Raw genomic sequence first — 8,897 nt, 5'->3', positions numbered from 1 at the left:
CCTTGTTACAACACAACCATTCTGAACATGATCTTACAGAAGTTGCAGCTGCCTTCACTGGGAATGCATTATATAAGGCAAATTCTATTGGTTGTAGGCTATTGTTCATGCCCGTATTCACAAGACCATACAATTTTCTGCCGAACTATTGGCTAGTGATGAATTCTAAGGCAAGAAGAGTCATTCTACACAGTTGTGAAACCAATGGTTAGAAAGATCAGGTACTAATGGATAATTTCAAATGTGTGACCACACTGTGGCTCTTGACTCAAATCGGAGGGTTATGGGAGGTTTGACAGGCATGGGAACAAAAAAAAAAGGAGTAGGTGTTATAATGTACTTTCTGTTGCTTTCATAAAGCACTAACACCAACTTTGGAAGAAAGGGGTTTACTTGGCTTACACTTTCACACTATGGTCCATCATCAAAGGAAATGAGGTCAGGAGCTCACGGCAGGAACTGAAATAGAGTTCATAGAGAAATGTTGCTTAGTGGCTTGCTCTTCACACCTTGCTCAATATGTTTTCTATTACATCCCAGGGCCACTAGCCCAAATGTGACACTACCTTCAATGGTATAGACCATTGCACATCCAGCATTAACAATAAAATACTTTGTTTACAGGCCAGTCTGATGTCAGTATCGTCTCAATTTAAGTGTCCCTGTCCATATGTATGTCTATAGTAAGAAAACAAAATACTTTAAATGTTGATGATAGTTCAGGAGAAGAGAACTTTTCTATGCTGTATGTGGGAATGTAAATAATGCCAATCAGTATGATGTCCTTTTTAAAAAGCAAATAAAATTAAATAAAATACAACTTTGGTATTATCCAACTTTACCACTTCTGTGTTTCTACCTCAAAAGACTCAATTAGCTATCTGCAGATATACCTTCCTACACACATTTTATCACTGAAGTGATTACAATAGCCAATTAAGTGGATCATCCTGAGTCCCACTAGATTAAACATTGTGGTATATTTACATGATGAAATGTTGTTCAGCCTTAAAATAACAAAATCTTGTGTTCCAGAAAAAGTGATAAAATTAGAAATCATCATTTTAAGCAAAATATGGCAGTCTCACAAACATAATCATCACATTCCTTTTACTGGTGTGTGAAATGTAATGAGAATGAAAAGACATAACTATAAATGTGGGATTATTGAGAACCTGGGGTATGGGTATTTTTACTATTTGTTTCAGTTTTTAGCAGTTCATCAACAATGTAAAATCAAGATATGGCATTTGAGAGTCTAAAGCAACAATTGGAATTTTTGTCCCCTGACCAAATATAGTTTTCTAGAATTATATATTTCCCACAGTTTATACTTGAATGATAAAAATAATTCAGTTTTCCAAGTTGTGTTGCCTATACAATTTATTACTTACAATTTATTACTGAAGCTTGATTGTAGCATATGTTTTGTAAGCTACATAAGGAATTAGTAAATTATAGAAGAATCATTGTAACATTAAAAAAAGATAGAGGTCAGACCTTAAACAAATCAACGCAACTCATCATTTCCTATAATGGCCAATATATGAGCTATAACATTTTCTTGAAAGACAGACATCTAGCATACTTCTTTCACATACATATCCAAAAACAGTACAGTGAAATATTTCATTAGTTCAATTTTGATTCATGTCAATCTTTGGTCTAAAATAAATCAATCTTTTTGGTGCTACCATTTAATCAATTCATAGGCAGTAATATGTGATGGGGTGTCCTTCTGTATATATGTTTCTCTTATTAGTTGATGAATAAAGCACTGTTTGGCTAATAGAGGCAGGAAGATAGGTGGGACTGGGAGATGAGGAGAATTCTGGGAAAAGTAGGCAGAGAGAGACCACAAGTGATACCTTGTAGAGACTGGGAGGATAGGACAAACCAGGCATTCTCTGGTAGGCCAAGACCACATGGAAATACATAGATTAATAGAATTTGGTTAATAATTAAGACAGAGCTAGCCAATAAGAATCCCTAACCATCGACTAACGTTAATAACTAATATAGCATCTCTGTGTGTTCATTTTGGGGCTGAAGCAGTGGGACCTGGCAGAACAAGAAACTCTAGAAAATATATGAGAAATGTCTAATTGATTTCAGAAGTAGGTACGATCTGGTAGCTTAATGCCTGTAAATACACACCATTGTTGTTCACTTACACAAGTTAGGGCCTATGAAATTTTTCTATTTTTCTGGAAACTTTTCATTTAAAAGTCCAACTCCACTTTTTATCCTGATAATGAGTTAGGCTTAAACCCAATTTCCTAGATCTTTCAAACTCGAAAGAGAGAGACGCTGTGCCTTTTAGAAAGAGTGAACTTTATTTTAAATAAAACAAATGGTGAAGTTTTGTTTTTGAAGCATCATAATGCTGTAATTTAGCCAAAAATAGAGTCTGCCTTTCTTTTTCAACCTGTCTCGCAGATGGAGTAGATCAAGCAGTAGACAAATTATTTGTAGTTGTATATTTCAAAGCTTTTGAATTAATGTGATTATGAAATGACAGCATCTATAACATCTTAAGCATCCATTAATTGCAGAGGTTGGGCTATGATTACACAGGTGCTTGACTGGTGCTACGGACCACAGAATTATGCAGTAAGAGAGTTCAGTGCATACTTCCAGGATCAGTCCATCAGAGATTGCTTATCTCTTGAAGGACACACCTCATTTAGCAAGGCAATGAGCCAAATTATCATCAGAGATACATATCTCAATCTTATCTGCAAGACTGTAAGGAATATTACCTTCTGAATGTGTCAGCTGTCCTCATTGCAGATACTTGTGTAAAGAGTCCTTTCCCTCACATTACAGCTTGGGGATTTTCCCCATAGCACTACAGTGTGTTAGTTATTTACTGTATTTGTATTTACTGCACCTGTATTTGTGTATGGTCTGGAAGATGACTTTCATTTAATTATATAGTTTGATATATAGAATATATACCGGGGCATGCTTCATAACTGAATCTATTTGTCCCACAAGGACTGTGGACTCTTAACAGCCCATCTTGTTTTCTTGCTCAGACTACTACACAGAATTTGCTCACTTTCACCTCAGAGCAAGGTCAAACTAAACTAAAGGCTTTTTGTAAAAAGAAAACTTTAGCACAAGGTCATAATCACAGATATATATGAAGATTACTAAGAAAAGCATGCTGATTCTTCACTTGACAATCCATTAATAATAGACCTGTGTCTTAAAGTCATCATTGAGTACTGTGCCCTCCCTGTCTGGTCACGGATTTTTCCTGTGGACCTGGACCCTATTGGTGCCATGGCAAATGGCTCATCTCCTTATCACTTCCCATAGGAATGTGATTTTGACCAATGAGAGAATTTTCTTTATTACTTCAAGCTCCTGAAGTAGAAGAGATTTTATAATAGAAGAAGTTAGAAGAAGAAGCATGAAGAAATTAGAATTAGGACAGGATTATTAGAGAAGAAACAGAACAATAAACAGCACATAAAATAGAAAGCATGACCCTTGGGCTGTGTGTGAAGTTACTACAGAAATCTTTTACGCCTTCCTTCTCTCCTGAGAAGCATTTCACCTTTGAAATCCTAGGTAGAGGCTGGAGCATGTTTTAGCCCTTATGGACTGTGCTCATATGTCTTTCTTATTCAGTGGGAACTGTGTTATCAATAATGTTAAAAGAGTACCTTCTACAGGTAAAACTCTATAATGTTTCAATGTCATAGATAACATGGACCTCAAAAATGCTTTCTTATTTTAGATAAAGCATGTAAAGAATTTTCCAGAAAAAAATAGCATATCTTTTTATTATTTCCTGAATTATTTATTTTTATTTTTATTTTATTTTTTATTTTTTGGTTTTTCCAGACAGGGTTTCTCTATGTAGCTTTGGAGCCTATCCTGGCACTTGCTCTGGAGACCTGGCTGGCCTCGAACTCACAGAGATCCACCTGCCTCTCTACCTCCCGAGTGCTGGGATTAAAGACGTGCATCACCAATGCCAAGCTCCTGAATTATTTATTTTTATGAATATAAAATTTCTCAAGTTTAAAATATATCCTTTGTTAAACGATTTGATTGTAGTCAATATTCAGTGACAGAACAAACAAAGGCACAATTCCATCATGAAATTTCAAGTTCTTGCTTCTTAATCTTCTCACTCATACAGAGTTGACTATTTCTGAAGTGGGGAATAGGAGTTCCTGGTAGAAATAGTAGAAATGCCATCCAGTTTGCCTACTCTAACTTTAGTAGCTTTTCTCAGGTTTGCATATAGTCTTTGAAATCTTGAGAGAAACTTCATCTTATTATGATAAATACATGAATTGCTAATAAAACTCTCCTAAATAAGTAAGTTTCCTGTGTAATGAGTTCATTCCTACTAATGTCAGAAAGCCTATAGTCTTCCAAAGTTGATTACTCCCAGAATAGCCCACAACTATAACTTCTATTAATACAGATAGCCACTATAAGACTAGTTAATTTCATAACTAATATAATGTTTCTGAGTTCTGCCACTTCAGTTTTATATTTAAGATAGGAAAAGCCTTGAATATTCACAAGAGCTGCCTAAAATACTTTTATGCTTCCCTATTGGCCTCACAAAATATATACACTGGTGAATATCCAGTCATCATTTAGAACTAGAAAGTTAAATAACTCAGGTAAATTCACAAGATCTTTTTATCTGATTAAAATATGTTCTACCTATTCTGTTGGTATCCAATCTCAGAGAAGCTCTTAAAAGTTTACACCTTCCTTTGGGAGTCCATTCCACATAGAGGGATACTCCCTGAGCCTAGACACATGGAGAGTGGGTTGGGGGGTTGGTGGGGAGCATGGGAGGATGAGAGGTCAAGGGAATGGGGAGACTGATATGTAAATAAGAGTTGTTCTAAAATAAATAAAAAATATTTTAAAATTTAAAAAAATGATAATTTTGTAAATAGAAATGAGTCACATTTGGATTTGGAACATTTTGAACTGGATCTTTAAATAAATTTCAGGGAGGCAGAACATTTATGTAGAAATAAATATGCCAATCTAAATATACTATTTCTTTCTTTCTTCCTTTCTTTGTTTCTTTGTTTGTTTCTTCCTTCCTTCCTTCCTTCCTTCCTTTCTTTCTTTCTTTCTTTCTTTCTTTCTTTCTTTCTTTCTTTCTTTCTTTCTTTCTTTTTTTTTTTTTTTTGTGACAGGGTTTCTCTGTGTAGCTTGGGAGCCTATCCTGGCACTTGCTCTGGAGACCAGGCTGGCCTCAAACTCACAGAGATCCACCTGCCTCTGCTTCCGGAGTGCTGGGATTAAAGGTGTGCACCACCAATGTCTGGCTCTAAACACACTATTTCTATTGTTTGATACTATTTATTTTCTTTCAACACTGCTTGGTAATACTTCTGCAAATATCTTTTCCTGTAATTGATGTTGCATTTTTTTCTGAAAATGTTATCAATTGCTATCTCTCTATAACTTTAAATTTTCTGTTTCACAGAGATTCCCTTAGTTTTACATGTTGGTTTTTTTAAGCCAGCAATTTGTTAATTAACTTCCTATTTTTCGCTCATGTTCAAAACACTTTCTGAATAATGAAATTTATACCTTTCCATTTTCATTCCTTATTCCATAACCTATTGGACTTATTACTGGACTCTCAGAATAATGATTAACATAAATTATAGGAGAAGCATTTTTCCCCAATATCAGGAAAACTTTTCATATCTTCACTATTAATATTTTACCCTTTATCTAATTAAATAACTGCGTTTGGGTTTTGTTTATAATATAGAGTCATGAAAATATCAGCTAATTTTTTTAATTACCATACAACTATTAGATTTCATTATGATTTTGGGGTGGAAGCAGGGTTTCACTGTGCATCCCTTGCTGTCCAGGAACCTACTCTGTAGACCAGACTGGCCTCAAATTCAGAGATATTTCTCAATCTGCCTCCCAAGTTCTGGGATTGAAGAAGTGTACCACCACAACCTCAATTACTATGACATTTTAAAACTTAACTTAGTTTTTTTGATCCTCCATCCCTCCTTCCCTCTCCCTAGTCTTTCCTCTCAATACCAGTGGCCCCTTTTCTTTTGATGTCACATGTGTTCTATTACCTTCCTCAACACTTTCTATTTCTCCTACCTTGTGGTCTCCTTTCTGGTTTCAGGATCTATAGTCACACTAATACCATATATATGCATATACATAAAAATAAAATCTAGAGGATAGAGAGTTGGTAATATGATTTAACATTCATGCCAGATGAAATAAGTTCTATCACTTGAACTCACAGTGGAAAGAGAAAAGCAATAAAGAAAGTTGTCTTTTTTCCCTCTTTTAAAATTTAAATTCGAATCAAAATTGTTTTACGTATCAATCCCAGTTCCCTCTCCCTCCAATCCTTCCATGCCCGCCACCAACCCTCTATCCCATCCCCTATCTGCTCCCCATGGAGGGTGAGACCTTCTTTGGGGATCTTCAAAGTCTGTCATATCATTTGGAGAAGGGCCTAGGCCCTCCTCCATGTGTCTAGGCTGAAAGAGTATCCCTCTATGTGGAATGGGCTCCCCAAGTCCATTTGTATACTAGGGATAAATACTGATCCACTTCCAGAGGCCCCACAGATTGCCCAGGCCTCCTAATTGACACACATGTTCAGGGGGTCTGGTCAGCCCTATGCTGGTTTCCCAGCTATCAGTCTAGGATCCATGGGCTCCCCCCTTGTTCAGATCAGCTGTTTTTGTGGGTTTCTCCAGCCTGGTTTTAACCCTTTGCTTATCACTCCTCCCTCTATGCAACTGGATTCCAGGAGTTTGGCTCGCTGTTTAGGTGTCTGCTACCGCTTCCATCAGCTACTGGATAAGGCTCCAGAATGGCATATAAGGTAGTCATCAATCTCATAGTGGAAGGGCATTTAAGGTAGCCTCTCCACTATTGCTTAGATTGTTAGTTGAGGTCATCTTTGTAGACCTCTTGACATTTCTATAGTGCCAAATTTCTCTTTTAACCTATAATGGCTCCCTCTATTATGGAATCTCTTTTCTTGCTCTCTTCTAACCTCTATCCTCCATACTCATGCAGTGGTGTGCATATCAGGACACACACACACACACACACACACACACACACACACACACACACACACACACACACTACCTCACCTACCTAAGCAGATAATTAGAAAATAAAGACTAGTGTCTGTATATGAGAGACTGTTTTGAATTTTATCAAACTTTTTGGGGACACAATGTGATTTTTTTTCACTCCCTTGTGTTACTTAGGTGAACTGTAATGAATGTTTTGTACTCTTTGTTTTAAGATATACTTACTGCAAGAGTGAAGTGAGCTCTGAGTTCACAAATGTTCACATCCAGTTTTTCTAATATTAATCTATTATTACGATACACTTGCCAATAAACAAATATTATTACTCCATTATAATGTTTCCTTCAGATATTTGTAATCTTACCAAAGTTCCCTATTTCTGTTCCATGACCTCATACTGCATTTATTTGCATGTTTAAGCTATTCAGGGCCATGATACTTTCTCAAGTTTTTCTTTATGACCTTTATAATTTTGAAGTCAAATATTAAATATTTTGGAAAGTGTTTCTAAAAAAACAATTGTCTGGTGAGTATTGAATGATAGTTCAGGCCTTGTGGGTTTAAGAAAGATGACCATGAGAAAAGTGTAGTCCCCAGGACATCATATCAAGGACCATGTTTCTAACACATCCCATCACTATTGATGTTGCTCATGGTTACTGTGCTAAGGTAGCATTTATCAGATTTCCACACTGTGTTGGTCTAAATGAAAATGGCCTCCATAGGCACATGTGAGTGGCACTATTAGGAGGTATAGCCTTCTTGACATAGATATGGCCTTTTTGGAGGAAGTGTATCCCTGTGGGTATACAATGAGATTTCAGAACCTCAAGCCTGACCGAGTGTCACTCTCTCTTCTTGCTGCCTACCAATCTAGATGTAGAATTTTCAGCCACCTCTCTAATTGCATGTCTGCCTGCATTCCACCATACTTCTTTCCTGGCATGATGATAGTTGACTAGAGCTCTAAACTGTAAGCAAGCTCCAATGAAATGTTTTTCTTTATAAGACTTGCCATGATTGTGGTGTCTCTCCACAGGAATATAAACCCAAATAAGGTACACATTAGAAATCTGGTTTTGTTCTGATGTCCACTTTTGCAGTAAGTAGGTCACTATGCATAATAATCACTGGACATATCAGAGTTTTTCCTATACCTTTCTAAAGACAAAAATCATCACCAAAAATACTTGGACTTATCCTTTATATTTTTTTCATTTTTAAAAATTTATTTTTCGTTCTGGAACTGCAACAAGTATATGCTTTATGATGAAAGAAAATGAAAATAATAGCTTTGCTTGAACTCACAGGTTCAGCACTTGAAAAGAATGCATAAATCCTCACTCTCACATCCCTTTGACCATTTCTGAGTGTGGAGCTGGACTGAAAGAATATATAAAACCACATCAGGTAGAAGCCCATTACATTTAAGAATATTTGCACTTCATGCACATCTTATTGGTTTTAATTTTGAGAGCATTTTTTGAACAAAAGGGTGTTAAAATCCTTTTCTTTTCCATGATTTCCTTTTAGAACTCAATTACCTGTATTACTGTGAATTTGTGGATATTTATTTTAAAGTATGAGTTATCACACAGTATATTCTATTCACTGTTTTCAGTTTTTTTAAATGTTGTGAGTATGGAGTTGTTCAGGCTGGTTTCTATGTCCTGCTGATGCAATTCCATGAATGAATGTGTCTGCATGCTTAGTACCTTTTTATTCTTACATTATAAAATGTTCTGGGTCCACTATATACATCACCTTTTTCAAGAAACAGTTTTTGTTCATTTTTGAACCTG

The sequence above is a fragment of the Cricetulus griseus genome, chromosome 3, assembly GCF_003668045.3.
Source record: "Cricetulus griseus strain 17A/GY chromosome 3, alternate assembly CriGri-PICRH-1.0, whole genome shotgun sequence".
NCBI classification, from domain to species: domain Eukaryota; kingdom Metazoa; phylum Chordata; class Mammalia; order Rodentia; family Cricetidae; genus Cricetulus; species Cricetulus griseus.
Note: the sequence above shows the minus strand (reverse complement) of the source record.